This window comes from Pungitius pungitius, chromosome 21 (genome assembly GCF_949316345.1).
Source record: "Pungitius pungitius chromosome 21, fPunPun2.1, whole genome shotgun sequence".
NCBI classification, from domain to species: domain Eukaryota; kingdom Metazoa; phylum Chordata; class Actinopteri; order Perciformes; family Gasterosteidae; genus Pungitius; species Pungitius pungitius.
This window is the reverse complement of record NC_084920.1, coordinates 11,346,977-11,371,297: the sequence shown is the minus strand read 5'-3', so window position 1 is coordinate 11,371,297 and position 24,321 is coordinate 11,346,977. Positions and strand designations below refer to the sequence as shown.

At 37.4% G+C, this 24,321-nt stretch overlaps 66 non-coding genes across 66 annotated transcripts; all 66 read left to right on the top strand.

Moving 5' to 3' along the window:
* The first annotated feature begins 158 nt into the window (after positions 1-158).
* On the top strand, positions 159-230 carry trnaa-cgc (transfer RNA alanine (anticodon CGC)). Its single transcript has one exon. It is a non-coding gene; the product is annotated as a tRNA-Ala (tRNA).
* A 231-nt stretch (positions 231-461) lies between these two features.
* Positions 462-543, top strand: trnas-uga (transfer RNA serine (anticodon UGA)). The gene has a single exon. It is a non-coding gene; the product is annotated as a tRNA-Ser (tRNA).
* A 279-nt stretch (positions 544-822) lies between these two features.
* trnaa-cgc (transfer RNA alanine (anticodon CGC)) lies at positions 823-894 on the top strand. The gene has a single exon. It is a non-coding gene; the product is annotated as a tRNA-Ala (tRNA).
* A 231-nt stretch (positions 895-1,125) lies between these two features.
* trnas-uga (transfer RNA serine (anticodon UGA)) lies at positions 1,126-1,207 on the top strand. Its single transcript has one exon. It is a non-coding gene; the product is annotated as a tRNA-Ser (tRNA).
* Positions 1,208-1,493: 286 nt separating this feature from the next.
* On the top strand, positions 1,494-1,565 carry trnaa-cgc (transfer RNA alanine (anticodon CGC)). The gene has a single exon. It is a non-coding gene; the product is annotated as a tRNA-Ala (tRNA).
* Positions 1,566-1,796: 231 nt separating this feature from the next.
* On the top strand, positions 1,797-1,878 carry trnas-uga (transfer RNA serine (anticodon UGA)). Its single transcript has one exon. It is a non-coding gene; the product is annotated as a tRNA-Ser (tRNA).
* Positions 1,879-2,157: 279 nt separating this feature from the next.
* trnaa-cgc (transfer RNA alanine (anticodon CGC)) lies at positions 2,158-2,229 on the top strand. Its single transcript has one exon. It is a non-coding gene; the product is annotated as a tRNA-Ala (tRNA).
* A 233-nt stretch (positions 2,230-2,462) lies between these two features.
* On the top strand, positions 2,463-2,541 carry trnas-uga (transfer RNA serine (anticodon UGA)). Its single transcript has one exon. It is a non-coding gene; the product is annotated as a tRNA-Ser (tRNA).
* A 286-nt stretch (positions 2,542-2,827) lies between these two features.
* trnaa-cgc (transfer RNA alanine (anticodon CGC)) lies at positions 2,828-2,899 on the top strand. Its single transcript has one exon. It is a non-coding gene; the product is annotated as a tRNA-Ala (tRNA).
* Positions 2,900-3,130: 231 nt separating this feature from the next.
* trnas-uga (transfer RNA serine (anticodon UGA)) lies at positions 3,131-3,212 on the top strand. Its single transcript has one exon. It is a non-coding gene; the product is annotated as a tRNA-Ser (tRNA).
* Positions 3,213-3,498: 286 nt separating this feature from the next.
* Positions 3,499-3,570, top strand: trnaa-ugc (transfer RNA alanine (anticodon UGC)). Its single transcript has one exon. It is a non-coding gene; the product is annotated as a tRNA-Ala (tRNA).
* Positions 3,571-3,801: 231 nt separating this feature from the next.
* On the top strand, positions 3,802-3,883 carry trnas-cga (transfer RNA serine (anticodon CGA)). The gene has a single exon. It is a non-coding gene; the product is annotated as a tRNA-Ser (tRNA).
* Positions 3,884-4,167: 284 nt separating this feature from the next.
* On the top strand, positions 4,168-4,239 carry trnaa-ugc (transfer RNA alanine (anticodon UGC)). The gene has a single exon. It is a non-coding gene; the product is annotated as a tRNA-Ala (tRNA).
* A 440-nt stretch (positions 4,240-4,679) lies between these two features.
* Positions 4,680-4,751, top strand: trnaa-ugc (transfer RNA alanine (anticodon UGC)). The gene has a single exon. It is a non-coding gene; the product is annotated as a tRNA-Ala (tRNA).
* Positions 4,752-4,982: 231 nt separating this feature from the next.
* On the top strand, positions 4,983-5,064 carry trnas-cga (transfer RNA serine (anticodon CGA)). The gene has a single exon. It is a non-coding gene; the product is annotated as a tRNA-Ser (tRNA).
* Positions 5,065-5,348: 284 nt separating this feature from the next.
* trnaa-ugc (transfer RNA alanine (anticodon UGC)) lies at positions 5,349-5,420 on the top strand. Its single transcript has one exon. It is a non-coding gene; the product is annotated as a tRNA-Ala (tRNA).
* A 440-nt stretch (positions 5,421-5,860) lies between these two features.
* trnaa-ugc (transfer RNA alanine (anticodon UGC)) lies at positions 5,861-5,932 on the top strand. Its single transcript has one exon. It is a non-coding gene; the product is annotated as a tRNA-Ala (tRNA).
* A 231-nt stretch (positions 5,933-6,163) lies between these two features.
* Positions 6,164-6,245, top strand: trnas-uga (transfer RNA serine (anticodon UGA)). The gene has a single exon. It is a non-coding gene; the product is annotated as a tRNA-Ser (tRNA).
* A 279-nt stretch (positions 6,246-6,524) lies between these two features.
* Positions 6,525-6,596, top strand: trnaa-cgc (transfer RNA alanine (anticodon CGC)). The gene has a single exon. It is a non-coding gene; the product is annotated as a tRNA-Ala (tRNA).
* Positions 6,597-6,827: 231 nt separating this feature from the next.
* On the top strand, positions 6,828-6,909 carry trnas-uga (transfer RNA serine (anticodon UGA)). The gene has a single exon. It is a non-coding gene; the product is annotated as a tRNA-Ser (tRNA).
* Positions 6,910-7,188: 279 nt separating this feature from the next.
* On the top strand, positions 7,189-7,260 carry trnaa-cgc (transfer RNA alanine (anticodon CGC)). Its single transcript has one exon. It is a non-coding gene; the product is annotated as a tRNA-Ala (tRNA).
* Positions 7,261-7,493: 233 nt separating this feature from the next.
* On the top strand, positions 7,494-7,572 carry trnas-uga (transfer RNA serine (anticodon UGA)). The gene has a single exon. It is a non-coding gene; the product is annotated as a tRNA-Ser (tRNA).
* A 286-nt stretch (positions 7,573-7,858) lies between these two features.
* On the top strand, positions 7,859-7,930 carry trnaa-cgc (transfer RNA alanine (anticodon CGC)). Its single transcript has one exon. It is a non-coding gene; the product is annotated as a tRNA-Ala (tRNA).
* Positions 7,931-8,161: 231 nt separating this feature from the next.
* trnas-uga (transfer RNA serine (anticodon UGA)) lies at positions 8,162-8,243 on the top strand. The gene has a single exon. It is a non-coding gene; the product is annotated as a tRNA-Ser (tRNA).
* Positions 8,244-8,529: 286 nt separating this feature from the next.
* Positions 8,530-8,601, top strand: trnaa-ugc (transfer RNA alanine (anticodon UGC)). The gene has a single exon. It is a non-coding gene; the product is annotated as a tRNA-Ala (tRNA).
* Positions 8,602-8,832: 231 nt separating this feature from the next.
* trnas-cga (transfer RNA serine (anticodon CGA)) lies at positions 8,833-8,914 on the top strand. The gene has a single exon. It is a non-coding gene; the product is annotated as a tRNA-Ser (tRNA).
* Positions 8,915-9,198: 284 nt separating this feature from the next.
* Positions 9,199-9,270, top strand: trnaa-ugc (transfer RNA alanine (anticodon UGC)). The gene has a single exon. It is a non-coding gene; the product is annotated as a tRNA-Ala (tRNA).
* Positions 9,271-9,710: 440 nt separating this feature from the next.
* On the top strand, positions 9,711-9,782 carry trnaa-ugc (transfer RNA alanine (anticodon UGC)). Its single transcript has one exon. It is a non-coding gene; the product is annotated as a tRNA-Ala (tRNA).
* A 440-nt stretch (positions 9,783-10,222) lies between these two features.
* On the top strand, positions 10,223-10,294 carry trnaa-ugc (transfer RNA alanine (anticodon UGC)). Its single transcript has one exon. It is a non-coding gene; the product is annotated as a tRNA-Ala (tRNA).
* Positions 10,295-10,525: 231 nt separating this feature from the next.
* trnas-cga (transfer RNA serine (anticodon CGA)) lies at positions 10,526-10,607 on the top strand. Its single transcript has one exon. It is a non-coding gene; the product is annotated as a tRNA-Ser (tRNA).
* A 284-nt stretch (positions 10,608-10,891) lies between these two features.
* On the top strand, positions 10,892-10,963 carry trnaa-ugc (transfer RNA alanine (anticodon UGC)). The gene has a single exon. It is a non-coding gene; the product is annotated as a tRNA-Ala (tRNA).
* Positions 10,964-11,403: 440 nt separating this feature from the next.
* On the top strand, positions 11,404-11,475 carry trnaa-ugc (transfer RNA alanine (anticodon UGC)). The gene has a single exon. It is a non-coding gene; the product is annotated as a tRNA-Ala (tRNA).
* A 231-nt stretch (positions 11,476-11,706) lies between these two features.
* Positions 11,707-11,788, top strand: trnas-cga (transfer RNA serine (anticodon CGA)). Its single transcript has one exon. It is a non-coding gene; the product is annotated as a tRNA-Ser (tRNA).
* A 284-nt stretch (positions 11,789-12,072) lies between these two features.
* Positions 12,073-12,144, top strand: trnaa-ugc (transfer RNA alanine (anticodon UGC)). Its single transcript has one exon. It is a non-coding gene; the product is annotated as a tRNA-Ala (tRNA).
* A 440-nt stretch (positions 12,145-12,584) lies between these two features.
* On the top strand, positions 12,585-12,656 carry trnaa-ugc (transfer RNA alanine (anticodon UGC)). Its single transcript has one exon. It is a non-coding gene; the product is annotated as a tRNA-Ala (tRNA).
* Positions 12,657-12,887: 231 nt separating this feature from the next.
* Positions 12,888-12,969, top strand: trnas-cga (transfer RNA serine (anticodon CGA)). The gene has a single exon. It is a non-coding gene; the product is annotated as a tRNA-Ser (tRNA).
* A 284-nt stretch (positions 12,970-13,253) lies between these two features.
* On the top strand, positions 13,254-13,325 carry trnaa-ugc (transfer RNA alanine (anticodon UGC)). The gene has a single exon. It is a non-coding gene; the product is annotated as a tRNA-Ala (tRNA).
* A 440-nt stretch (positions 13,326-13,765) lies between these two features.
* trnaa-ugc (transfer RNA alanine (anticodon UGC)) lies at positions 13,766-13,837 on the top strand. The gene has a single exon. It is a non-coding gene; the product is annotated as a tRNA-Ala (tRNA).
* Positions 13,838-14,068: 231 nt separating this feature from the next.
* On the top strand, positions 14,069-14,150 carry trnas-cga (transfer RNA serine (anticodon CGA)). The gene has a single exon. It is a non-coding gene; the product is annotated as a tRNA-Ser (tRNA).
* Positions 14,151-14,435: 285 nt separating this feature from the next.
* On the top strand, positions 14,436-14,507 carry trnaa-ugc (transfer RNA alanine (anticodon UGC)). Its single transcript has one exon. It is a non-coding gene; the product is annotated as a tRNA-Ala (tRNA).
* A 231-nt stretch (positions 14,508-14,738) lies between these two features.
* Positions 14,739-14,820, top strand: trnas-cga (transfer RNA serine (anticodon CGA)). Its single transcript has one exon. It is a non-coding gene; the product is annotated as a tRNA-Ser (tRNA).
* Positions 14,821-15,105: 285 nt separating this feature from the next.
* Positions 15,106-15,177, top strand: trnaa-ugc (transfer RNA alanine (anticodon UGC)). The gene has a single exon. It is a non-coding gene; the product is annotated as a tRNA-Ala (tRNA).
* A 231-nt stretch (positions 15,178-15,408) lies between these two features.
* Positions 15,409-15,490, top strand: trnas-cga (transfer RNA serine (anticodon CGA)). The gene has a single exon. It is a non-coding gene; the product is annotated as a tRNA-Ser (tRNA).
* A 284-nt stretch (positions 15,491-15,774) lies between these two features.
* trnaa-ugc (transfer RNA alanine (anticodon UGC)) lies at positions 15,775-15,846 on the top strand. The gene has a single exon. It is a non-coding gene; the product is annotated as a tRNA-Ala (tRNA).
* Positions 15,847-16,286: 440 nt separating this feature from the next.
* Positions 16,287-16,358, top strand: trnaa-ugc (transfer RNA alanine (anticodon UGC)). Its single transcript has one exon. It is a non-coding gene; the product is annotated as a tRNA-Ala (tRNA).
* Positions 16,359-16,589: 231 nt separating this feature from the next.
* Positions 16,590-16,671, top strand: trnas-cga (transfer RNA serine (anticodon CGA)). Its single transcript has one exon. It is a non-coding gene; the product is annotated as a tRNA-Ser (tRNA).
* A 284-nt stretch (positions 16,672-16,955) lies between these two features.
* On the top strand, positions 16,956-17,027 carry trnaa-ugc (transfer RNA alanine (anticodon UGC)). Its single transcript has one exon. It is a non-coding gene; the product is annotated as a tRNA-Ala (tRNA).
* Positions 17,028-17,467: 440 nt separating this feature from the next.
* On the top strand, positions 17,468-17,539 carry trnaa-ugc (transfer RNA alanine (anticodon UGC)). Its single transcript has one exon. It is a non-coding gene; the product is annotated as a tRNA-Ala (tRNA).
* A 231-nt stretch (positions 17,540-17,770) lies between these two features.
* Positions 17,771-17,852, top strand: trnas-cga (transfer RNA serine (anticodon CGA)). The gene has a single exon. It is a non-coding gene; the product is annotated as a tRNA-Ser (tRNA).
* A 285-nt stretch (positions 17,853-18,137) lies between these two features.
* On the top strand, positions 18,138-18,209 carry trnaa-ugc (transfer RNA alanine (anticodon UGC)). Its single transcript has one exon. It is a non-coding gene; the product is annotated as a tRNA-Ala (tRNA).
* A 231-nt stretch (positions 18,210-18,440) lies between these two features.
* trnas-cga (transfer RNA serine (anticodon CGA)) lies at positions 18,441-18,522 on the top strand. The gene has a single exon. It is a non-coding gene; the product is annotated as a tRNA-Ser (tRNA).
* A 285-nt stretch (positions 18,523-18,807) lies between these two features.
* On the top strand, positions 18,808-18,879 carry trnaa-ugc (transfer RNA alanine (anticodon UGC)). Its single transcript has one exon. It is a non-coding gene; the product is annotated as a tRNA-Ala (tRNA).
* Positions 18,880-19,110: 231 nt separating this feature from the next.
* trnas-cga (transfer RNA serine (anticodon CGA)) lies at positions 19,111-19,192 on the top strand. The gene has a single exon. It is a non-coding gene; the product is annotated as a tRNA-Ser (tRNA).
* A 283-nt stretch (positions 19,193-19,475) lies between these two features.
* On the top strand, positions 19,476-19,547 carry trnaa-ugc (transfer RNA alanine (anticodon UGC)). Its single transcript has one exon. It is a non-coding gene; the product is annotated as a tRNA-Ala (tRNA).
* A 421-nt stretch (positions 19,548-19,968) lies between these two features.
* trnaa-ugc (transfer RNA alanine (anticodon UGC)) lies at positions 19,969-20,040 on the top strand. Its single transcript has one exon. It is a non-coding gene; the product is annotated as a tRNA-Ala (tRNA).
* Positions 20,041-20,271: 231 nt separating this feature from the next.
* trnas-cga (transfer RNA serine (anticodon CGA)) lies at positions 20,272-20,353 on the top strand. The gene has a single exon. It is a non-coding gene; the product is annotated as a tRNA-Ser (tRNA).
* A 284-nt stretch (positions 20,354-20,637) lies between these two features.
* Positions 20,638-20,709, top strand: trnaa-ugc (transfer RNA alanine (anticodon UGC)). Its single transcript has one exon. It is a non-coding gene; the product is annotated as a tRNA-Ala (tRNA).
* A 440-nt stretch (positions 20,710-21,149) lies between these two features.
* On the top strand, positions 21,150-21,221 carry trnaa-ugc (transfer RNA alanine (anticodon UGC)). The gene has a single exon. It is a non-coding gene; the product is annotated as a tRNA-Ala (tRNA).
* A 231-nt stretch (positions 21,222-21,452) lies between these two features.
* trnas-cga (transfer RNA serine (anticodon CGA)) lies at positions 21,453-21,534 on the top strand. The gene has a single exon. It is a non-coding gene; the product is annotated as a tRNA-Ser (tRNA).
* Positions 21,535-21,818: 284 nt separating this feature from the next.
* Positions 21,819-21,890, top strand: trnaa-ugc (transfer RNA alanine (anticodon UGC)). Its single transcript has one exon. It is a non-coding gene; the product is annotated as a tRNA-Ala (tRNA).
* A 440-nt stretch (positions 21,891-22,330) lies between these two features.
* On the top strand, positions 22,331-22,402 carry trnaa-ugc (transfer RNA alanine (anticodon UGC)). Its single transcript has one exon. It is a non-coding gene; the product is annotated as a tRNA-Ala (tRNA).
* A 231-nt stretch (positions 22,403-22,633) lies between these two features.
* Positions 22,634-22,715, top strand: trnas-cga (transfer RNA serine (anticodon CGA)). Its single transcript has one exon. It is a non-coding gene; the product is annotated as a tRNA-Ser (tRNA).
* A 284-nt stretch (positions 22,716-22,999) lies between these two features.
* On the top strand, positions 23,000-23,071 carry trnaa-ugc (transfer RNA alanine (anticodon UGC)). Its single transcript has one exon. It is a non-coding gene; the product is annotated as a tRNA-Ala (tRNA).
* A 440-nt stretch (positions 23,072-23,511) lies between these two features.
* On the top strand, positions 23,512-23,583 carry trnaa-ugc (transfer RNA alanine (anticodon UGC)). The gene has a single exon. It is a non-coding gene; the product is annotated as a tRNA-Ala (tRNA).
* A 231-nt stretch (positions 23,584-23,814) lies between these two features.
* trnas-cga (transfer RNA serine (anticodon CGA)) lies at positions 23,815-23,896 on the top strand. Its single transcript has one exon. It is a non-coding gene; the product is annotated as a tRNA-Ser (tRNA).
* A 285-nt stretch (positions 23,897-24,181) lies between these two features.
* Positions 24,182-24,253, top strand: trnaa-ugc (transfer RNA alanine (anticodon UGC)). The gene has a single exon. It is a non-coding gene; the product is annotated as a tRNA-Ala (tRNA).
* Positions 24,254-24,321: the final 68 nt, after the last annotated feature.

Genomic DNA, 24,321 nt, shown 5'->3' with positions numbered 1-24,321 from the left:
AAAGATCGATTTCAGACTGTCATAGTAAGTTTTGGCTTTGGGAAGGTCTCTATTTATTCTTTTCTCCTCATAGTTCTTGTATAGTAAGTAAATAAATATATAAATAAATATACATACATATATATCACCAAAAAAAAGTAAATTCTCTAGTTTTTACAGGGGATGTAGCTCAGTGGTAGAGCGCATGCTTCGCATGTATGAGGTCCTGGGTTCAATCCCCAGCATCTCCATTAGATATTATGCTCACATTTCAGTTGATGAAAACAATTCATTAGAAAGTTTAAATTTTGAGACGAAGAACCAACAAGGGAATGGAAAAACCATGTGTTGTTTAGTAAGTAGAGTTTAGATGTTTACCCAATCAAGTGTGTTCCACAAATGTGCTCTTTCTAATTCTCTATTCTAGCGCTTAGTCAATTATTATTTTTTCCAAATAGTCAATTTTCTGCTAAAAGTCCCGTGTTGTTGTGGCCGAGAGGTTAAGGCGATGGACTTGAAATCCATTGGAGTTCCCCTGCGCAGGTTCGAATCCTGCCAGCAACGAAATCATTTTTACCACTATCTCGTCCCACCATTGAGTGATATGGTATTCTGCCTAGGTCAACGTGTTCTGTTCTACTTGCAAACTCAAAACAACAAGAATCTGTTTAATGTGGTATAATGCGACTCACAAGATCGATTTCAGACTGTCATAGTATGCTATGGGAAGGTCTCTATTTATTCTTTTCTCCTCATAGTTCTTGTATAGTAAGTAAATAAATATATAAATAAATATACATACATATATATCACCAAAAAAAAAGTAAATTCTCTAGTTTGACAAGGGATGTAGCTCAGTGGTAGAGCGCATGCTTCGCATGTATGAGGTCCTGGGTTCAATCACCAGCATCTCCATTAGATATTATGCTCACATTTCAGTTGATGAAAACAATTCATTAGAAAGTTTAAATTTTGAGACGAAGAACCAACAAGGGAATGGAGAAACCATGTGTTGTTTAGTAAGTAGAGTTTAGATGTTTACCCAATCAAGTGTGTTCCACAAATGTGCTCTTTCTAATTCTCTATTCTAGCGCTTAGTCAATTATTATTTTTTCCAAATAGTCAATTTTCTGCTAAAAGTCTGGTGTTGTTGTGGCCGAGAGGTTAAGGCGATGGACTTGAAATCCATTGGGGTTCCCCCGCGCAGGTTCAAATCCTGCCAGCAACGAATTCATTTTTACCACTATCTCGTCCCACCATTGAGTGATATGGTTTTCTACCTAGGTCAACGTGTTCTGTTCTACTTGCAAACTCAAAACAACAAAGAATCTGTTTAATGTGGTATAATGCGACTCAAAAGATCGATTTCAGACTGTCATAGTAAGTTTTGGCTTTGGGAAGGTCTCTATTTATTCTTTTCTCCTCATAGTTCTTGTATAGTAAGTAAATAAATATATAAATAAATATACATACATATATATCACCAAAAAAAAAGTAAATTCTCTAGTTTGACAGGGGATGTAGCTCAGTGGTAGAGCGCATGCTTCGCATGTATGAGGTCCTGGGTTCAATCCCCAGCATCTCCATTACATATTATGCTCACATTTCAGTTGATGAAAACAATTCATTAGAAAGTTTAAATTTTGAGACGAAGAACCAACAAGGGAAAGGAGAAACCATGTGTTGTTTAGTAAGTAGAGTTTAGATGTTTACCCAATCAAGTGTGTTCCACAAATGTGCTCTTTCTAATTCTCTAATCTAGCGCTTAGTCAATTATTATTTTTTCCAAATAGTCAATTTTCTGCTAAAAGTCCCGTGTTGTTGTGGCCGAGAGGTTAAGGCGATGGACTTGAAATCCATTGGAGTTCCCCCGCGCAGGTTCGAATCCTGCCAGCAACGAATTCATTTTTACCACTATCTCGTCCCACCATTGAGTGATATGGTATTCTGCCTAGGTCAACGTGTTCTGTTCTACTTGCAAACTCAAAACAACAAGAATCTGTTTAATGTGGTATAATGCGACTCACAAGATCGATTTCAGACTGTCATAGTATGCTATGGGAAGGTCTCTATTTATTCTTTTCTCCTCATAGTTCTTCTATAGTAAGTAAATAAATATATAAATAAATATACATACATTTATATCACCAAAAAAAAGTAAATTCTCTAGTTTTTACAGGGGATGTAGCTCAGTGGTAGAGCGCATGCTTCGCATGTATGAGGTCCTGGGTTTAATCCCCAGCATCTCCATTAGATATTATGCTCACATTTCAGTTGATTAAAACAATTCATGGGAAAGTTTAAAATTCGAGACGAAGAACCAACAAGGGAATGGAGAAACCATGTGTTGTTTAGTAAGTAGAGTTTAGATGTTTACCCAATCAAGTGTGTTCCACAAATGTGCTCTTTCTAATTCTCTATTCTAGCGCTTAGTCAATTATTATTTTTTCCAAATAGTCAATTTTCTGCTAAAAGTCCCTTGTGTTGTGGCCGAGAGGTTAAGGCGATGGACTTGAAATCCATTGGAGTTCCCCCGCGCAGGTTCGAATCCTGCCAGCAACGAATTCATTTTTACCACTATCTCGTCCCACCATTGAGTGATATGCTATTCTACCTAGGTCAACGTGTTCTGTTCTACTTGCAAACTCAAAACAACAAAGAATCTGTTTAATGTGGTATAATGCGACTCACAAGATCTATTTCAGACTGTCATTGTAAGTTTTGGCTTTGGGAAGGTCTCTATTTATTCTTTTCTCCTCATAGTTCTTGTATAGTAAGTAAATAAATATATAAATAAATATACATACATATATATCACCAAAAAAAAAGTAAATTCTCTAGTTTGACAGGGGATGTAGCTCAGTGGTAGAGCGCATGCTTCGCATGTATGAGGTCCTGGGTTCAATCCCCAGCATCTCCATTACATATTATGCTCACATTTCAGTTGATGAAAACAATTCATTAGAAAGTTTAAATTTTGAGACGAAGAACCAACAAGGGAAAGGAGAAACCATGTGTTGTTTAGTAAGTAGAGTTTAGATGTTTACCCAATCAAGTGTGTTCCACAAATGTGCTCTTTCTAATTCTCTATTCTAGCGCTTAGTCAATTATTATTTTTTCCAAATAGTCAATTTTCTGCTAAAAGTCTGGTGTTGTTGTGGCCGAGAGGTTAAGGCGATGGACTTGAAATCCATTGGGGTTCCCCCGCGCAGGTTCGAATCCTGCCAGCAACGAATTCATTTTTACCACTATCTCGTCCCACCATTGAGTGATATGGTTTTCTACCTAGGTCAACGTGTTCTGTTCTACTTGCAAACTCAAAACAACAAAGAATCTGTTTAATGTGGTATAATGCGACTCAAAAGATCGATTTCAGACTGTCGTAGTAAGTTTTTGCTTTGGGAAGGTCTCTATTTATTCTTTTCTCCTCATAATTCTTCTATAGTAAGTAAATATATATATAAATAAATATACATACATATATATCACCAAAAAAAAGTAAATTCTGTAGTTTTTACAGGGGATGTAGCTCAGTGGTAGAGCGCATGCTTTGCATGTATGAGGTCCTGGGTTCAATCCCCAGCATCTCCATTAGATATTATGCTCACATTTCAGTTGATTAAAACAATTCATGGGAAAGTTAAAATTTCGAGACGAAGAATCAACAAGGGAAAGGAGAAACCATGTGTCGTTTAGGAAGTAGACTTTAGATGTTTACCCAATCAAGTGTGTTCCACAAATGTGCTCTTTCTAATTCTCTATTCTACCGCTTAGTCAATTATTATTTTTTCCAAATAGTCAATTTTCTGCTAAATGTACCGGGTTGTTGTGGCCGAGAGGTTAAGGCGATGGACTCGAAATCCATTGGGGTCCCCCCGCGCAGGTTCGAATCCTGCCAGCAACGATTTTGTCTCTACCACTACCTCGTCCCACCATTGAGTGATATGGTATTCTACCTAGGTCAACGTGTTCTGTTCTACTTGCAAACTCAAGACAACAAGAATCTGTTTAATGTGGTATAACCAGACTCACAAGATCGATTTCAGACTGTCATAGTAGGTTTTTGCTTTGGGAAGATCTCTATTTATTCTTCTCTCCTCATAGTTCTTCTATTGTAAGTAAATAAATATATAAATAAATATACATACATATATATCACAAAAAAAAGTAAATTCTGTAGTTTTTACAGGGGATGTAGCTCAGTGGTAGAGCGCATGCTTTGCATGTATGAGGTCCTGGGTTCAATCCCCAGCATCTCCATTAGATTTTATGCTCACCTTTCAAAGTTGATTATGGCGATTCATGGGAAAATTCCCTTTTCGAGGCGAGAACAAAACAAGGAAATGAAGGCACCAAGTTTAGTCTATGACGTATAGTTTACATTTTTACCTAATCATGTGTGTTCCAGAAATGTTCCCTTTCTAACTCTCTATTCTAGCGCTTAGTCAATTCTTGATTTTGCTGAATAGTCATTTTTCTTCTACAAGTGCATCTTCGAATCCTGCCAGCAACGACTTTCTATTTAAAGTGGTACAATAAGACTCACAAGATCGATTTCAGACTCTCATAGTAAGTTTTGCCTTTGGGGAGGTCTCTATTTGTTCATTTCTCCTCATAGTTCTTTCCATACAAAGTAAAGTCATATATATAAACAAATATACATATATCACCAAAAAAAAGTAAATTCTGTAGTTTTTACAGGGGATGTAGCTCAGTGGTAGAGCGCATGCTTTGCATGTATGAGGTCCTGGGTTCAATCCCCAGCATCTCCATTAGATATTATGCTCACATTTCAGTTGATTAAAACAATTCATGGGAAAGTTAAAATTTCGAGACGAAGAATCAACAAGGGAAAGGAGAAACCATGTGTCGTTTAGGAAGTAGACTTTAGATGTTTACCCAATCAAGTGTGTTCCACAAATGTGCTCTTTCTAATTCTCTATTCTACCGCTTAGTCAATTATTATTTTTTCCAAATAGTCAATTTTCTGCTAAATGTACCGGGTTGTTGTGGCCGAGAGGTTAAGGCGATGGACTCGAAATCCATTGGGGTCCCCCCGCGCAGGTTCGAATCCTGCCAGCAACGATTTTGTCTCTACCACTACCTCGTCCCACCATTGAGTGATATGGTATTCTACCTAGGTCAACGTGTTCTGTTCTACTTGCAAACTCAAGACAACAAGAATCTGTTTAATGTGGTATAACCAGACTCACAAGATCGATTTCAGACTGTCATAGTAGGTTTTTGCTTTGGGAAGATCTCTATTTATTCTTCTCTCCTCATAGTTCTTCTATTGTAAGTAAATAAATATATAAATAAATATACATACATATATATCACAAAAAAAAGTAAATTCTGTAGTTTTTACAGGGGATGTAGCTCAGTGGTAGAGCGCATGCTTTGCATGTATGAGGTCCTGGGTTCAATCCCCAGCATCTCCATTAGATTTTATGCTCACCTTTCAAAGTTGATTATGGCGATTCATGGGAAAATTCCCTTTTCGAGGCGAGAACAAAACAAGGAAATGAAGGCACCAAGTTTAGTCTATGACGTATAGTTTACATTTTTACCTAATCATGTGTGTTCCAGAAATGTGCCCTTTCTAACTCTCTATTCTAGCGCTTAGTCAATTCTTGATTTTGCTGAATAGTAATTTTTCTTCTACAAGTGCATCTTCGAATCCTGCCAGCAACGACCTTCTATTTAAAGTGGTACAATAAGACTCACAAGATCGATTTCAGACTCTCATAGTAAGTTTTGCCTTTGGGGAGGTCTCTATTTGTTCATTTCTCCTCATAGTTCTTTCCATACAAAGTAAAGTCATATATATAAACAAATATACATATATCACCAAAAAAAAGTAAATTCTGTAGTTTTTACAGGGGATGTAGCTCAGTGGTAGAGCGCATGCTTTGCATGTATGAGGTCCTGGGTTCAATCCCCAGCATCTCCATTAGATATTATGCTCACATTTCAGTTGATGAAAACAATTCATTAGAAAGTTTAAATTTTGAGACGAAGAACCAACAAGGGAATGGAAAAACCATGTGTTGTTTAGTAAGTAGAGTTTAGATGTTTACCCAATCAAGTGTGTTCCACAAATGTGCTCTTTCTAATTCTCTATTCTAGCGCTTAGTCAATTATTATTTTTTCAAAATAGTCAATTTTCTGCTAAAAGTCCCGTGTCGTTGTGGCCGAGAGGTTAAGGCGATGGACTTGAAATCCATTGGAGTTCCCCTGCGCAGGTTCGAATCCTGCCAGCAACGAATTCATTTTTACCACTATCTCGTCCCACCATTGAGTGATATGGTATTCTGCCTAGGTCAACGTGTTCTGTTCTACTTGCAAACTCAAAACAACAAGAATCTGTTTAATGTGGTATAATGCGACTCACAAGATCGATTTCAGACTGTCATAGTATGCTATGGGAAGGTCTCTATTTATTCTTTTCTCCTCATAGTTCTTGTATAGTAAGTAAATAAATATATAAATAAATATACATACATATATATCACCAAAAAAAAAGTAAATTCTCTAGTTTGACAGGGGATGTAGCTCAGTGGTAGAGCGCATGCTTCGCATGTATGAGGTCCTGTGTTCAATCACCAGCATCTCCATTAGATATTATGCTCACATTTCAGTTGATGAAAACAATTCATTAGAAAGTTTAAATTTTGAGACGAAGAACCAACAAGGGAATGGAAAAACCATGTGTTGTTTAGTAAGTAGAGTTTAGATGTTTACCCAATCAAGTGTGTTCCACAAATGTGCTCTTTCTAATTCTCTAATCTAGCGCTTAGTCAATTATTATTTTTTCCAAATAGTCAATTTTCTGCTAAAAGTCCCGTGTTGTTGTGGCCGAGAGGTTAAGGCGATGGACTTGAAATCCATTGGAGTTCCCCCGCGCAGGTTCGAATCCTGCCAGCAACGAATTCATTTTTACCACTATCTCGTCCCACCATTGAGTGATATGGTATTCTGCCTAGGTCAACGTGTTCTGTTCTACTTGCAAACTCAAAACAACAAGAATCTGTTTAATGTGGTATAATGCGACTCACAAGATCGATTTCAGACTGTCATAGTATGCTATGGGAAGGTCTCTATTTATTCTTTTCTCCTCATAGTTCTTCTATAGTAAGTAAATAAATATATAAATAAATATACATACATTTATATCACCAAAAAAAAGTAAATTCTCTAGTTTTTACAGGGGATGTAGCTCAGTGGTAGAGCGCATGCTTCGCATGTATGAGGTCCTGGGTTTAATCCCCAGCATCTCCATTAGATATTATGCTCACATTTCAGTTGATTAAAACAATTCATGGGAAAGTTTAAAATTCGAGACGAAGAACCAACAAGGGAATGGAGAAACCATGTGTTGTTTAGTAAGTAGAGTTTAGATGTTTACCCAATCAAGTGTGTTCCACAAATGTGCTCTTTCTAATTCTCTATTCTAGCGCTTAGTCAATTATTATTTTTTCCAAATAGTCAATTTTCTGCTAAAAGTCCCTTGTGTTGTGGCCGAGAGGTTAAGGCGATGGACTTGAAATCCATTGGAGTTCCCCCGCGCAGGTTCGAATCCTGCCAGCAACGAATTCATTTTTACCACTATCTCGTCCCACCATTGAGTGATATGCTATTCTACCTAGGTCAACGTGTTCTGTTCTACTTGCAAACTCAAAACAACAAAGAATCTGTTTAATGTGGTATAATGCGACTCACAAGATCTATTTCAGACTGTCATTGTAAGTTTTGGCTTTGGGAAGGTCTCTATTTATTCTTTTCTCCTCATAGTTCTTGTATAGTAAGTAAATAAATATATAAATAAATATACATACATATATATCACCAAAAAAAAAGTAAATTCTCTAGTTTGACAGGGGATGTAGCTCAGTGGTAGAGCGCATGCTTCGCATGTATGAGGTCCTGGGTTCAATCCCCAGCATCTCCATTACATATTATGCTCACATTTCAGTTGATGAAAACAATTCATTAGAAAGTTTAAATTTTGAGACGAAGAACCAACAAGGGAAAGGAGAAACCATGTGTTGTTTAGTAAGTAGAGTTTAGATGTTTACCCAATCAAGTGTGTTCCACAAATGTGCTCTTTCTAATTCTCTATTCTAGCGCTTAGTCAATTATTATTTTTTCCAAATAGTCAATTTTCTGCTAAAAGTCTGGTGTTGTTGTGGCCGAGAGGTTAAGGCGATGGACTTGAAATCCATTGGGGTTCCCCCGCGCAGGTTCGAATCCTGCCAGCAACGAATTCATTTTTACCACTATCTCGTCCCACCATTGAGTGATATGGTTTTCTACCTAGGTCAACGTGTTCTGTTCTACTTGCAAACTCAAAACAACAAAGAATCTGTTTAATGTGGTATAATGCGACTCAAAAGATCGATTTCAGACTGTCGTAGTAAGTTTTTGCTTTGGGAAGGTCTCTATTTATTCTTTTCTCCTCATAATTCTTCTATAGTAAGTAAATATATATATAAATAAATATACATACATATATATCACCAAAAAAAAGTAAATTCTGTAGTTTTTACAGGGGATGTAGCTCAGTGGTAGAGCGCATGCTTTGCATGTACGAGGTCCTGGGTTCAATCCCCAGCATCTCCATTAGATATTATGCTCACATTTCAGTTGATTAAAACAATTCATGGGAAAGTTAAAATTTCGAGACGAAGAATCAACAAGGGAAAGGAGAAACCATGTGTCGTTTAGGAAGTAGACTTTAGATGTTTACCCAATCAAGTGTGTTCCACAAATGTGCTCTTTCTAATTCTCTATTCTACCGCTTAGTCAATTATTATTTTTTCCAAATAGTCAATTTTCTGCTAAATGTACCGGGTTGTTGTGGCCGAGAGGTTAAGGCGATGGACTCGAAATCCATTGGGGTCCCCCCGCGCAGGTTCGAATCCTGCCAGCAACGATTTTGTCTCTACCACTACCTCGTCCCACCATTGAGTGATATGGTATTCTACCTAGGTCAACGTGTTCTGTTCTACTTGCAAACTCAAGACAACAAGAATCTGTTTAATGTGGTATAACCAGACTCACAAGATCGATTTCAGACTGTCATAGTAGGTTTTTGCTTTGGGAAGATCTCTATTTATTCTTCTCTCCTCATAGTTCTTCTATTGTAAGTAAATAAATATATAAATAAATATACATACATATATATCACAAAAAAAAGTAAATTCTGTAGTTTTTACAGGGGATGTAGCTCAGTGGTAGAGCGCATGCTTTGCATGTATGAGGTCCTGGGTTCAATCCCCAGCATCTCCATTAGATTTTATGCTCACCTTTCAAAGTTGATTATGGCGATTCATGGGAAAATTCCCTTTTCGAGGCGAGAACAAAACAAGGAAATGAAGGCACCAAGTTTAGTCTATGACGTATAGTTTACATTTTTACCTAATCATGTGTGTTCCAGAAATGTTCCCTTTCTAACTCTCTATTCTAGCGCTTAGTCAATTCTTGATTTTGCTGAATAGTCATTTTTCTTCTACAAGTGCATCTTCGAATCCTGCCAGCAACGACTTTCTATTTAAAGTGGTACAATAAGACTCACAAGATCGATTTCAGACTCTCATAGTAAGTTTTGCCTTTGGGGAGGTCTCTATTTGTTCATTTCTCCTCATAGTTCTTTCCATACAAAGTAAAGTCATATATATAAACAAATATACATATATCACCAAAAAAAAGTAAATTCTGTAGTTTTTACAGGGGATGTAGCTCAGTGGTAGAGCGCATGCTTTGCATGTATGAGGTCCTGGGTTCAATCCCCAGCATCTCCATTAGATTTTATGCTCACCTTTCAAAGTTGATTATGGCGATTCATGGGAAAATTCCCTTTTCGAGGCGAGAACAAAACAAGGAAATGAAGGCACCAAGTTTAGTCTATGACGTATAGTTTACATTTTTACCTAATCATGTGTGTTCCAGAAATGTGCCCTTTCTAACTCTCTATTCTAGCGCTTAGTCAATTCTTGATTTTGCTGAATAGTAATTTTTCTTCTACAAGTGCATCTTCGAATCCTGCCAGCAACGACCTTCTATTTAAAGTGGTACAATAAGACTCACAAGATCGATTTCAGACTCTCATAGTAAGTTTTGCCTTTGGGGAGGTCTCTATTTGTTCATTTCTCCTCATAGTTCTTTCCATACAAAGTAAAGTCATATATATAAACAAATATACATATATCACCAAAAAAAAGTAAATTCTGTAGTTTTTACAGGGGATGTAGCTCAGTGGTAGAGCGCATGCTTTGCATGTATGAGGTCCTGGGTTCAATCCCCAGCATCTCCATTAGATATTATGCTCACATTTCAGTTGATTAAAACAATTCATGGGAAAGTTAAAATTTCGAGACGAAGAATCAACAAGGGAAAGGAGAAACCATGTGTCGTTTAGGAAGTAGACTTTAGATGTTTACCCAATCAAGTGTGTTCCACAAATGTGCTCTTTCTAATTCTCTATTCTACCGCTTAGTCAATTATTATTTTTTCCAAATAGTCAATTTTCTGCTAAATGTCCCGGGTTGTTGTGGCCGAGAGGTTAAGGCGATGGACTCGAAATCCATTGGGGTCCCCCCGCGCAGGTTCGAATCCTGCCAGCAACGATTTTGTCTCTACCACTACCTCGTCCCACCATTGAGTGATATGGTATTCTACCTAGGTCAACGTGTTCTGTTCTACTTGCAAACTCAAGACAACAAGAATCTGTTTAATGTGGTATAACGAGACTCACAAGATCGATTTCAGACTGTCATAGTAGGTTTTTGCTTTGGGAAGATCTCTGTTTATTCTTCTCTCCTCATAGTTCTTCTATTGTAAGTAAATAAATATATAAATAAATATACATACATATATATCACAAAAAAAAATAAATTCTGTAGTTTTTACAGGGGATGTAGCTCAGTGGTAGAGCGCATGCTTTGCATGTATGAGGTCCTGGGTTCAATCCCCAGCATCTCCATTAGATTTTATGCTCACCTTTCAGAGTTGATTATGGCGATTCATGGGAAAATTCCCTTTTCGAGGCGAGAACAAAACAAGGAAATGAAGGCACCAAGTTTAGTCTATGACGTATAGTTTACATTTTTACCTAATCATGTGTGTTCCAGAAATGTGCCCTTTCTAACTCTCTATTCTAGCGCTTAGTCAATTCTTGATTTTGCTGAATAGTCATTTTTCTTCTACAAGTGCATCTTCGAATCCTGCCAGCAACGACTTTCTATTTAAAGTGGTACAATAAGACTCACAAGATTGATTTCAGACTCTCATAGTAAGTTTTGCCTTTGGGGAGGTCTCTATTTGTTCATTTCTCCTCATAGTTCTTTCCATACAAAGTAAAGTCATATATATAAACAAATATACATATATCACCAAAAAAAAGTAAATTCTGTAGTTTTTACAGGGGATGTAGCTCAGTGGTAGAGCGCATGCTTTGCATGTATGAGGTCCTGGGTTCAATCCCCAGCATCTCCATTAGATATTATGCTCACATTTCAGTTGATTAAAACAATTCATGGGAAAGTTAAAATTTCGAGACGAAGAATCAACAAGGGAAAGGAGAAACCATGTGTCGTTTAGGAAGTAGACTTTAGATGTTTACCCAATCAAGTGTGTTCCACAAATGTGCTCTTTCTAATTCTCTATTCTACCGCTTAGTCAATTATTATTTTTTCTAAATAGTCAATTTTCTGCTAAATGTACCGGGTTGTTGTGGCCGAAAGGTTAAGGCGATGGACTCGAAATCCATTGGGGTCCCCCCGCGCAGGTTCGAATCCTGCCAGCAACGATTTTGTCTCTACCACTACCTCGTCCCACCATTGAGTGATATGGTATTCTACCTAGGTCAACGTGTTCTGTTCTACTTGCAAACTCAAGACAACAAGAATCTGTTTAATGTGGTATAACGAGACTCACAAGATCGATTTCAGACTGTCATAGTAGGTTTTTGCTTTGGGAAGATCTCTGTTTATTCTTCTCTCCTCATAGTTCTTCTATTGTAAGTAAATAAATATATAAATAAATATACATACATATATATCACAAAAAAAAATAAATTCTGTAGTTTTTACAGGGGATGTAGCTCAGTGGTAGAGCGCATGCTTTGCATGTATGAGGTCCTGGGTTCAATCCCCAGCATCTCCATTAGATTTTATGCTCACCTTTCAGAGTTGATTATGGCGATTCATGGGAAAATTCCCTTTTCGAGGCTAGAACAAAACAAGGAAATGAAGGCACCAAGTTTAGTCTATGACGTATAGTTTACATTTTTACCTAATCATGTGTGTTCCAGAAATGTGCCCTTTCTAACTCTCTATTCTAGCGCTTAGTCAATTCTTGATTTTGCTGAATAGTCATTTTTCTTCTACAAGTGCATCTTCGAATCCTGCCAGCAACGACTTTCTATTTAAAGTGGTACAATAAGACTCACAAGATCGATTTCAGACTCTCATAGTAAGTTTTGCCTTCGGGGAGGTCTCTATTTGTTCATTTCTCCTCATAGTTCTTTCCATACAAAGTAAAGTCATATATATAAACAAATATACATATATCACCAAAAAAAAGTAAATTCTGTAGTTTTTACAGGGGATGTAGCTCAGTGGTAGAGCGCATGCTTTGCATGTATGAGGTCCTGGGTTCAATCCCCAGCATCTCCATTAGATATTATGCTCACATTTCAGTTGATTAAAACAATTCATGGGAAAGTTAAAATTTCGAGACGAAGAATCAACAAGGGAAAGGAGAAACCATGTGTCGTTTAGGAAGTAGACTTTAGATGTTTACCCAATCAAGTGTGTTCCACAAATGTGCTCTTTCTAATTCTCTATTCTACCGCTTAGTCAATTATTATTTTTAACAAATAGTCAATTTTCTGCTAAATGTACCGGGTTGTTGTGGCCGAGAGGTTAAGGCGATGGACTCGAAATCCATTGGGGTCCCCCCGCGCAGGTTCGAATCCTGCCAGCAACGATTTTGTCTCTACCACTACCTCGTCCCACCATTGAGTGATATGGTATTCTACCTAGGTCAACGTGTTCTGTTCTACTTGCAAACTCAAGACAACAAGAATCTGTTTAATGTGGTATAACCAGACTCACAAGATCGATTTCAGACTGTCATAGTAGGTTTTTGCTTTGGGAAGATCTCTATTTATTCTTCTCTCCTCATAGTTCTTCTATTGTAAGTAAATAAATATATAAATAAATATACATACATATATATCACAAAAAAAAGTAAATTCTGTAGTTTTTACAGGGGATGTAGCTCAGTGGTAGAGCGCATGCTTTGCATGTATGAGGTCCTGGGTTCAATCCCCAGCATCTCCATTAGATTTTATGCTCACCTTTCAAAGTTGATTATGGCGATTCATGGGAAAATTCCCTTTTCGAGGCGAGAACAAAACAAGGAAATGAAGGCACCAAGTTTAGTCTATGACGTATAGTTTACATTTTTACCTAATCATGTGTGTTCCAGAAATGTTCCCTTTCTAACTCTCTATTTTAGCGCTTAGTCAATTCTTGATTTTGCTGAATAGTCATTTTTCTTCTACAAGTGCATCTTCGAATCCTGCCAGCAACGACTTTCTATTTAAAGTGGTACAATAAGACTCACAAGATCGATTTCAGACTCTCATAGTAAGTTTTGCCTTTGGGGAGGTCTCTATTTGTTCATTTCTCCTCATAGTTCTTTCCATACAAAGTAAAGTCATATATATAAACAAATATACATATATCACCAAAAAAAAGTAAATTCTGTAGTTTTTACAGGGGATGTAGCTCAGTGGTAGAGCGCATGCTTTGCATGTATGAGGTCCTGGGTTCAATCCCCAGCATCTCCATTAGATATTATGCTCACATTTCAGTTGATTAAAACAATTCATGGGAAAGTTAAAATTTCGAGACGAAGAATCAACAAGGGAAAGGAGAAACCATGTGTCGTTTAGGAAGTAGACTTTAGATGTTTACCCAATCAAGTGTGTTCCACAAATGTGCTCTTTCTAATTCTCTATTCTACCGCTTAGTCAATTATTATTTTTAACAAATAGTCAATTTTCTGCTAAATGTACCGGGTTGTTGTGGCCGAGAGGTTAAGGCGATGGACTCGAAATCCATTGGGGTCCCCCCGCGCAGGTTCGAATCCTGCCAGCAACGATTTTGTCTCTACCACTACCTCGTCCCACCATTGAGTGATATGGTATTCTACCTAGGTCAACGTGTTCTGTTCTACTTGCAAACTCAAGACAACAAGAATCTGTTTAATGTGGTATAACGAGACTCACAAGATCGATTTCAGACTGTCGTAGTAAGTTTTTGCTTTGGGAAGGCCTCTATTTATTCTTTTCTCCTCATAATTCTTCTATAGTAAGTAAATAAATATATAAATAAATACACATACATATATATCACCAAAAAAAAGTAAATTCTGTAGTTTTTACAGGGGATGTAGCTTAGTGGTAGAGCGCATGCTTTGCATGTATGAGGTCCTGGGTTCAATCCCCAGCATCTCCATTAGATATTATGCTCACATTTCAGTTGATTAAAACAATTCATGGGAAAGTTTAAATTTGGAGACGAAGAATCAACAATGGAAAGGAGAAACCATGTGTCGTTTAGGAAGTAGACTTTAGATGTTTACCTAATCAAGTGTGTTCCACAAATGTGCTCTTTCTAATTCGCTATTCTAGCGCTCAGTCAATTATTATTTTTTCCAAATAGTCAGTTTTCTGCTAAATGTACCGGGTTGTTGTGGCCGAGAGGTTAAGGCGATGGACTCGAAATCCATTGGGGTCCCCCCGCGCAGGTTCAAATCCTGCCAGCAAAGATTTTGTCTCTACCAGTACCTCGTCCCACCATTGAGTGATATGGTATTCTACCTAGGTCAACGTGTTCTGTTCTACTTGCAAACTCAAGACAACAAGAATCTGTTTATTGTGGTATAACGAGACTCACAAGATCGATTTCAGACTGTCGTAGTAAGTTTTTGCTTTGGGAAGGTCTCTATTTATTCTTTTCTCCTCATAATTCTTCTATAGTAAGTAAATATATATATAAATAAATATACATACATATATATCACCAAAAAAAAGTAAATTCTGTAGTTTTTACAGGGGATGTAGCTCAGTGGTAGAGCGCATGCTTTGCATGTATGAGGTCCTGGGTTCAATCCCCAGCATCTCCATTAGATATTATGCTCACATTTCAGTTGATTAAAACAATTCATGGGAAAGTTAAAATTTCGAGACGAAGAATCAACAAGGGAAAGGAGAAACCATGTGTCGTTTAGGAAGTAGACTTTAGATGTTTACCCAATCAAGTGTGTTCCACAAATGTGCTCTTTCTAATTCTCTATTCTACCGCTTAGTCAATTATTATTTTTTCCAAATAGTCAATTTTCTGCTAAATGTACCGGGTTGTTGTGGCCGAGAGGTTAAGGCGATGGACTCGAAATCCATTGGGGTCCCCCCGCGCAGGTTCGAATCCTGCCAGCAACGATTTTGTCTCTACCACTACCTCGTCCCACCATTGAGTGATATGGTATTCTACCTAGGTCAACGTGTTCTGTTCTACTTGCAAACTCAAGACAACAAGAATCTGTTTAATGTGGTATAACCAGACTCACAAGATCGATTTCAGACTGTCATAGTAGGTTTTTGCTTTGGGAAGATCTCTATTTATTCTTCTCTCCTCATAGTTCTTCTATTGTAAGTAAATAAATATATAAATAAATATACATACATATATATCACAAAAAAAAGTAAATTCTGTAGTTTTTACAGGGGATGTAGCTCAGTGGTAGAGCGCATGCTTTGCATGTATGAGGTCCTGGGTTCAATCCCCAGCATCTCCATTAGATTTTATGCTCACCTTTCAAAGTTGATTATGGCGATTCATGGGAAAATTCCCTTTTCGAGGCGAGAACAAAACAAGGAAATGAAGGCACCAAGTTTAGTCTATGACGTATAGTTTACATTTTTACCTAATCATGTGTGTTCCAGAAATGTGCCCTTTCTAACTCTCTATTCTAGCGCTTAGTCAATTCTTGATTTTGCTGAATAGTAATTTTTCTTCTACAAGTGCATCTTCGAATCCTGCCAGCAACGACTTTCTATTTAAAGTGGTACAATAAGACTCACAAGATCGATTTCAGACTCTCATAGTAAGTTTTGCCTTTGGGGAGGTCTCTATTTGTTCATTTCTCCTCATAGTTCTTTCCATACAAAGTAAAGTCATATATATAAACAAATATACATATATCACCAAAAAAAAGTAAATTCTGTAGTTTTTACAGGGGATGTAGCTCAGTGGTAGAGCGCATGCTTTGCATGTATGAGGTCCTGGGTTCAATCCCCAGCATCTCCATTAGATATTATGCTCACATTTCAGTTGATTAAAACAATTCATGGGAAAGTTAAAATTTCGAGACGAAGAATCAACAAGGGAAAGGAGAAACCATGTGTCGTTTAGGAAGTAGACTTTAGATGTTTACCCAATCAAGTGTGTTCCACAAATGTGCTCTTTCTAATTCTCTATTCTACCGCTTAGTCAATTATTATTTTTTCCAAATAGTCAATTTTCTGCTAAATGTACCGGGTTGTTGTGGCCGAGAGGTTAAGGCGATGGACTCGAAATCCATTGGGGTCCCCCCGCGCAGGTTCGAATCCTGCCAGCAACGATTTTGTCTCTACCACTACCTCGTCCCACCATTGAGTGATATGGTATTCTACCTAGGTCAACGTGTTCTGTTCTACTTGCAAACTCAAGACAACAAGAATCTGTTTAATGTGGTATAACCAGACTCACAAGATCGATTTCAGACTGTCATAGTAGGTTTTTGCTTTGGGAAGATCTCTATTTATTCTTTTCTCCTCATAATTCTTCTATAGTAAGTAAATAAATATATAAATAAATATACATACATATATATCACAAAAAAAAGTAAATTCTGTAGTTTTTACAGGGGATGTAGCTCAGTGGTAGAGCGCATGCTTTGCATGTATGAGGTCCTGGGTTCAATCCCCAGCATCTCCATTAGATTTTATGCTCACCTTTCAAAGTTGATTATGGCGATTCATGGGAAAATTCCCTTTTCGAGGCGAGAACAAAACAAGGAAATGAAGGCACCAAGTTTAGTCTATGACGTATAGTTTACATTTTTACCTAATCATGTGTGTTCCAGAAATGTTCCCTTTCTAACTCTCTATTCTAGCGCTTAGTCAATTCTTGATTTTGCTGAATAGTCATTTTTCTTCTACAAGTGCATCTTCGAATCCTGCCAGCAACGACTTTCTATTTAAAGTGGTACAATAAGACTCACAAGATCGATTTCAGACTCTCATAGTAAGTTTTGCCTTTGGGGAGGTCTCTATTTGTTCATTTCTCCTCATAGTTCTTTCCATACAAAGTAAAGTCATATATATAAACAAATATACATATATCACCAAAAAAAAGTAAATTCTGTAGTTTTTACAGGGGATGTAGCTCAGTGGTAGAGCGCATGCTTTGCATGTATGAGGTCCTGGGTTCAATCCCCAGCATCTCCATTAGATATTATGCTCACATTTCAGTTGATTAAAACAATTCATGGGAAAGTTAAAATTTCGAGACGAAGAATCAACAAGGGAAAGGAGAAACCATGTGTCGTTTAGGAAGTAGACTTTAGATGTTTACCCAATCAAGTGTGTTCCACAAATGTGCTCTTTCTAATTCTCTATTCTACCGCTTAGTCAATTATTATTTTTTCCAAATAGTCAATTTTCTGCTAAATGTACCGGGTTGTTGTGGCCGAGAGGTTAAGGCGATGGACTCGAAATCCATTGGGGTCCCCCCGCGCAGGTTCGAATCCTGCCAGCAACGATTTTGTCTCTACCACTACCTCGTCCCACCATTGAGTGATATGGTATTCTACCTAGGTCAACGTGTTCTGTTCTACTTGCAAACTCAAGACAACAAGAATCTGTTTAATGTGGTATAACGAGACTCACAAGATCGATTTCAGACTGTCGTAGTAAGTTTTTGCTTTGGGAAGGTCTCTATTTATTCTTTTCTCCTCATAATTCTTCTATAGTAAGTAAATAAATATATAAATAAATATACATACATATTTATCACCAAAAAAAAGTAAATTCTGTAGTTTTTACAGGGGATGTAGCTCAGTGGTAGAGCGCATGCTTTGCATGTATGAGGTTCTGGGTTCAATCCCCAGCATCTCCATTAGATATTATGCTCACATTTCAGTTGATTAAAACAATTCATGGGAAAGTTAAAATTTCGAGACGAAGAATCAACAAGGGAAAGGAGAAACCATGTGTCGTTTAGGAAGTAGACTTTAGATGTTTACCCAATCAAGTGTGTTCCACAAATGTGCTCTTTCTAATTCTCTATTCTACCGCTTAGTCAATTATTATTTTTTCCAAATAGTCAATTTTCTGCTAAATGTACCGGGTTGTTGTGGCCGAGAGGTTAAGGCGATGGACTCGAAATCCATTGGGGTCCCCCCGCGCAGGTTCGAATCCTGCCAGCAACGATTTTGTCTCTACCACTACCTCGTCCCACCATTGAGTGATATGGTATTCTACCTAGGTCAACGTGTTCTGTTCTACTTGCAAACTCAAGACAACAAGAATCTGTTTAATGTGGTATAACGAGACTCACAAGATCGATTTCAGACTGTCGTAGTAAGTTTTTGCTTTAGGAAGGTCTCTATTTATTCTTTTCTCCTCATAATTCTTCTATAGTAAGTAAATAAATATATAAATAAATATACATACATATTTATCACCAAAAAAAAGTAAATTCTGTAGTTTTTACAGGGGATGTAGCTCAGTGGTAGAGCGCATGCTTTGCATGTATGAGGTTCTGGGTTCAATCCCCAGCATCTCCATTAGATATTATGCTCACATTTCAGTTGATTAAAACAATTCATGGGAAAGTTAAAATTTCGAGACGAAGAATCAACAAGGGAAAGGAGAAACCATGTGTCGTTTAGGAAGTAGACTTTAGATGTTTACCCAATCAAGTGTGTTCCACAAATGTGCTCTTTCTAATTCTCTATTCTACCGCTTAGTCAATTATTATTTTTTCCAAATAGTCAATTTTCTGCTAAATGTACCGGGTTGTTGTGGCCGAGAGGTTAAGGCGATGGACTCGAAATCCATTGGGGTCCCCCCGCGCAGGTTCGAATCCTGCCAGCAACGATTTTGTCTCTACCACTACCTCGTCCCACCATTGAGTGATATGGTATTCTACCTAGGTCAACGTGTTCTGTTCTACTTGCAAACTCAAGACAACAAGAATCTGTTTAATGTGGTATAACCAGACTCACAAGATCGATTTCAGACTGTCATAGTAGGTTTTTGCTTTGGGAAGATCTCTATTTATTCTTCTCTCCTCATAGTTCTTCTATTGTAAGTAAATAAATATATAAATAAATATACATACATATATATCACAAAAAAAGTAAATTCTGTAGTTTTTACAGGGGATGTAGCTCAGTGGTAGAGCGCATGCTTTGCATGTATGAGGTCCTGGGTTCAATCCCCAGCATCTCCATTAGATTTTATGCTCACCTTTCAAAGTTGATTATGGCGATTCATGGGAAAATTCCCTTTTCGAGGCGAGAACAAAACAAGGAAATGAAGGCACCAAGTTTACATTTTTACCTAATCATGTGTGTTCCAGAAATGTTCCCTTTCTAACTCTCTATTCTAGCGCTTAGTCAATTCTTGATTTTGCTGAATAGTAATTTTTCTTCTACAAGTGCATCTTCGAATCCTGCCAGCAACGACTTTCTATTTAAAGTGGTACAATAAGACTCACAAGATCGATTTCAGACTCTCATAGTAAGTTTTGCCTTTGGGGAGGTCTCTATTTGTTCATTTCTCCTCATAGTTCTTTCCATACAAAGTAAAGTCATATATATAAACAAATATACATATATCACCAAAAAAAAGTAAATTCTGTAGTTTTTACAGGGGATGTAGCTCAGTGGTAGAGCGCATGCTTTGCATGTATGAGGTCCTGGGTTCAATCACCAGCATCTCCATTAGATATTATGCTCACATTTCAGTTGATTAAAACAATTCATGGGAAAGTTTAAATTTCGAGACGAAGAACCAACAAGGGAATGGAGAATCCATGTGTTGTTTAGTAAGTAGAGTTTAGATGTTTACCCAATCAAGTGTGTTCCACAAATGTGCTCTTTCTAATTCTCTATTCTACCGCTTAGTCAATTATTATTTTTTCCAAATAGTCAATTTTCTGCTAAATGTACCGGGTTGTTGTGGCCGAGAGGTTAAGGCGATGGACTCGAAATCCATTGGGGTCCCCCCGCGCAGGTTCGAATCCTGCCAGCAACGATTTTGTCTCTACCACTACCTCGTCCCACCATTGAGTGATATGGTATTCCACCTAGGTCAACGTGTTCTGTTCTACTTGCAAACTCAAGACAACAAGAATCTGTTTAATGTGGTATAACGAGACTCACAAGATCGATTTCAGACTGTCATAGTAGGTTTTTGCTTTGGGAAGATCTCTATTTATTCTTCTCTCCTCATAGTTCTTCTATTGTAAGTAAATAAATATATAAATAAATATACATACATATATATCACAAAAAAAAGTAAATTCTGTAGTTTTTACAGGGGATGTAGCTCAGTGGTAGAGCGCATGCTTTGCATGTATGAGGTCCTGGGTTCAATCCCCAGCATCTCCATTAGATTTTATGCTCACCTTTCAAAGTTGATTATGGCGATTCATGGGAAAATTCCCTTTTCGAGGCGAGAACAAAACAAGGAAATGAAGGCACCAAGTTTAGTCTATGACGTATAGTTTACATTTTTACCTAATCATGTGTGTTCCAGAAATGTGCCCTTTCTAACTCTCTATTCTAGCGCTTAGTCAATTCTTGATTTTGCTGAATAGTAATTTTTCTTCTACAAGTGCATCTTCGAATCCTGCCAGCAACGACTTTCTATTTAAAGTGGTACAATAAGACTCACAAGATCGATTTCAGACTCTCATAGTAAGTTTTGCCTTTGGGGAGGTCTCTATTTGTTCATTTCTCCTCATAGTTCTTTCCATACAAAGTAAAGTCATATATATAAACAAATATACATATATCACCAAAAAAAAGTAAATTCTGTAGTTTTTACAGGGGATGTAGCTCAGTGGTAGAGCGCATGCTTTGCATGTATGAGGTCCTGGGTTCAATCCCCAGCATCTCCATTAGATATTATGCTCACATTTCAGTTGATTAAAACAATTCATGGGAAAGTTAAAATTTCGAGACGAAGAATCAACAAGGGAAAGGAGAAACCATGTGTCGTTTAGGAAGTAGACTTTAGATGTTTACCCAATCAAGTGTGTTCCACAAATGTGCTCTTTCTAATTCTCTATTCTACCGCTTAGTCAATTATTATTTTTTCCAAATAGTCAATTTTCTGCTAAATGTACCGGGTTGTTGTGGCCGAGATGTTAAGGCGATGGACTCGAAATCCATTGGGGTCCCCCCGCGCAGGTTCGAATCCTGCCAGCAACGATTTTGTCTCTACCACTACCTCGTCCCACCATTGAGTGATATGGTATTCTACCTAGGTCAACGTGTTCTGTTCTACTTGCAAACTCAAGACAACAAGAATCTGTTTAATGTGGTATAACGAGACTCACAAGATCGATTTCAGACTGTCATAGTAGGTTTTTGCTTTGGGAAGATCTCTGTTTATTCTTCTCTCCTCATAGTTCTTCTATTGTAAGTAAATAAATATATAAATAAATATACATACATATATATCACAAAAAAAAAAAAATTCTGTAGTTTTTACAGGGGATGTAGCTCAGTGGTAGAGCGCATGCTTTGCATGTATGAGGTCCTGGGTTCAATCCCCAGCATCTCCATTAGATTTTATGCTCACCTTTCAGAGTTGATTATGGCGATTCATGGGAAAATTCCCTTTTCGAGGCTAGAACAAAACAAGGAAATGAAGGCACCAAGTTTAGTCTATGACGTATAGTTTACATTTTTACCTAATCATGTGTGTTCCAGAAATGTGCCCTTTCTAACTCTCTATTCTAGCGCTTAGTCAATTCTTGATTTTGCTGAATAGTCATTTTTCTTCTACAAGTGCATCTTCGAATCCTGCCAGCAACGACTTTCTATTTAAAGTGGTACAATAAGACTCACAAGATCGATTTCAGACTCTCATAGTAAGTTTTGCCTTCGGGGAGGTCTCTATTTGTTCATTTCTCCTCATAGTTCTTTCCATACAAAGTAAAGTCATATATATAAACAAATATACATATATCACCAAAAAAAAGTAAATTCTGTAGTTTTTACAGGGGATGTAGCTCAGTGGTAGAGCGCATGCTTTGCATGTATGAGGTCCTGGGTTCAATCCCCAGCATCTCCATTAGATATTATGCTCACATTTCAGTTGATTAAAACAATTCATGGGAAAGTTAAAATTTCGAGACGAAGAATCAACAAGGGAAAGGAGAAACCATGTGTCGTTTAGGAAGTAGACTTTAGATGTTTACCCAATCAAGTGTGTTCCACAAATGTGCTCTTTCTAATTCTCTATTCTACCGCTTAGTCAATTATTATTTTTTCCAAATAGTCATTTTTCTGCTAAATGTACCGGGTTGTTGTGGCCGAGAGGTTAAGGCGATGGACTCGAAATCCATTGGGGTCCCCCCGCGCAGGTTCGAATCCTGCCAGCAACGATTTTGTCTCTACCACTACCTCGTCCCACCATTGAGTGATATGGTATTCTACCTAGGTCAACGTGTTCTGTTCTACTTGCAAACTCAAGACAACAAGAATCTGTTTAATGTGGTATAACGAGACTCACAAGATCGATTTCAGACTGTCATAGTAGGTTTTTGCTTTGGGAAGATCTCTATTTATTCTTCTCTCCTCATAGTTCTTCTATTGTAAGTAAATAAATATATAAATAAATATACATACATATATATCACAAAAAAAAGTAAATTCTGTAGTTTTTACAGGGGATGTAGCTCAGTGGTAGAGCGCATGCTTTGCATGTATGAGGTCCTGGGTTCAATCCCCAGCATCTCCATTAGATTTTATGCTCACCTTTCAGAGTTGATTATGGCGATTCATGGGAAAATTCCCTTTTCGAGGCGAGAACAAAACAAGGAAATGAAGGCACCAAGTTTAGTCTATGACGTATAGTTTACATTTTTACCTAATCATGTGTGTTCCAGAAATGTGCCCTTTCTAACTCTCTATTCTAGCGCTTAGTCAATTCTTGATTTTGCTGAATAGTCATTTTTCTTCTACAAGTGCATCTTCGAATCCTGCCAGCAACGACTTTCTATTTAAAGTGGTACAATAAGACTCACAAGATCGATTTCAGACTCTCATAGTAAGTTTTGCCTTTGGGGAGGTCTCTATTTGTTCATTTCTCCTCATAGTTCTTTCCATACAAAGTAAAGTCATATATATAAACAAATATACATATATCACCAAAAAAAAGTAAATTCTGTAGTTTTTACAGGGGATGTAGCTCAGTGGTAGAGCGCATGCTTTGCATGTATGAGGTCCTGGGTTCAATCACCAGCATCTCCATTAGATATTATGCTCACATTTCAGTTGATTAAAACAATTCATGGGAAAGTTAAAATTTCGAGACGAAGAATCAACAAGGGAAAGGAGAAACCATGTGTCGTTTAGGAAGTAGACTTTAGATGTTTACCCAATCAAGTGTGTTCCACAAATGTGCTCTTTCTAATTCTCTATTCTACCGCTTAGTCAATTATTATTTTTTCCAAATAGTCAATTTTCTGCTAAATGTACCGGGTTGTTGTGGCCGAGAGGTTAAGGCGATGGACTCGAAATCCATTGGGGTCCCCCCGCGCAGGTTCGAATCCTGCCAGCAACGATTTTGTCTCTACCACTACCTCGTCCCACCATTGAGTGATATGGTATTCTACCTAGGTCAACGTGTTCTGTTCTACTTGCAAACTCAAGACAACAAGAATCTGTTTAATGTGGTATAACGAGACTCACAAGATCTATTTCAGACTGTGGTAGTAAGTTTTTGCTTTGGGAAGGTCTCTATTTATTCTTTTCTCCTCATAATTCTTCTATAGTAAGTAAATAAATATATAAATAAATATACATACATATTTATCACCAAAAAAAAGTAAATTCTGTAGTTTTTACAGGGGATGTAGCTCAGTGGTAGAGCGCATGCTTTGCATGTATGAGGTTCTGGGTTCAATCCCCAGCATCTCCATTAGATATTATGCTCACATTTCAGTTGATTAAAACAATTCATGGGAAAGTTAAAATTTCGAGACGAAG